This window comes from Gekko japonicus, unplaced genomic scaffold (genome assembly GCF_001447785.1).
Source record: "Gekko japonicus isolate JY-2015 unplaced genomic scaffold, Gekko_japonicus_V1.1 scaffold461, whole genome shotgun sequence".
NCBI classification, from domain to species: domain Eukaryota; kingdom Metazoa; phylum Chordata; class Lepidosauria; order Squamata; family Gekkonidae; genus Gekko; species Gekko japonicus.
In genome coordinates, this window is record NW_015171517.1 from 50,886 (window position 1) to 52,510 (window position 1,625).

The window sequence follows — 1,625 nt, forward strand, 5'->3', positions numbered from 1 at the left end:
TGTGGCAAGATGGTTAATAATTATTTTCACATAAACACAATCAGAAATATATACAAAGTATTGTTATATTTTATATACATTGGTTGTAAATGGGCCTCTATATATGTTTTAAAATTTGTTATTATTATTAATAAATACATGTACCTCTTTTTATCTGTTATGGAAAGGTTTTAATTATTGGCCCTCCTTTTCACTAACCTTTGCTTGGCAATGAACATGGAATAACACCTCCCCACACTCCCTTATGGGCCCAGGACTAGATGTTGAGCTTGCCAGTGTGGGGACCTTGGGTGGTACTTCAGTGTCTTTGGGCCACTTCATTTCTAGTGACAGTTCATCAGAGGGGCCACCGTCCCTGAAACAGCCACTGCTTGGCCAACGTCTCATCATGCCGTCTTGGCAGAAATAAGGAACCACCCACAAAAGCTTTACTGAGTTTTTAATTTTCTTCATGAGGCTATTTGAGGGTCTCCCTCTAGTACCTTGCAGGCTAAATTTAGGATCTAAAGGTATGTATGGGTGGAATGTGCACCTGCGTCCCTTTGGGCTCTGGCCTAAATCTGCAGCCAGGGCATCACCCCTTGAAGATGCTGGGAGGCCCCCTCCCCCCTCCCAGTAGTTCAAAATCTGCACTCAACATTTGAATAATATATTGGCTTTCTGGAAGCTCTGCTCTCAGAAGTAACGCCCAAAGATGTTGACAAACAAGGCATAATTATAGGGAGTTGTGTGTTCATTAAAGGAACAGTCCCCATTGGGATGGTGACGTAGAAGCCACGGGGGTCTAAACTGTCTGAAGAGGGTCTGACGGGTCACCGAGCTTCAAGTGACCTTCAGGAAATCTGGCGGAGCGTTTATGGGGAGACCAACTTCTCCTGGGTCCTGACTGCTAACTTCGTGGGTCACAACATGCTTCAGTTGCAGAAGGCAGTCGCACAGCGAGCAGATATGAAGGTCTGAATCCCTAGTTGGGGCTCCTTCGGCTTTTGCTTCCCTGCTCGTGTCTCTTAAGGTCTGGTCCTGGCCATTGCTCCAGAAGCACGGGAGCTGCTGCCGCAGCGTCGCACCTTTAGGCAGCGCTAAGGTAACGTGAGAAGCCCTGAACCCCACACAGAAGGAGCCTGCCCCACTCCAAAGAGTAATGCTTGTGTGTGGGGGAGCAGCGTCCGTGTGGCCTAAGGTTTGGGGAGAACCCTGGGGTAACCGCTGGTGCCGCAGCATCTTCTGTGCCACGAGCATTTCGTGCATGCCAGGCCAAAAAAAACATAGGAAGCGGGGGAAATATGGAAAAGTTGGAATGTCCGGTTCGGGGAGCACGGAGTTGGAATGACAAAGGGGAAGGCCATAAGGTCAGGCGAATGGGACAGAGGCTGCACCAGAGTCCCTTTTCCAGTCCCCATCATTGTTCTGTGGCTACGGCGGGCGACATTTTAGCTACGCCAAGGGTTCTTGTCCCAGTGGGCTCTGATCTCACATCACCAAGTTTTGTTTTCCAGAAGCGTGACCACTGGTCAGTGAGGTGATCAAGGGGGCTTTTCAGAGGACAGCGACTGCCCGTTGGGTCCCCCCCCCCTCCGGTGCCCTTTTGCCTTCAGCCCCAGGCGAATGGGGGCGGGGGGGGGGGG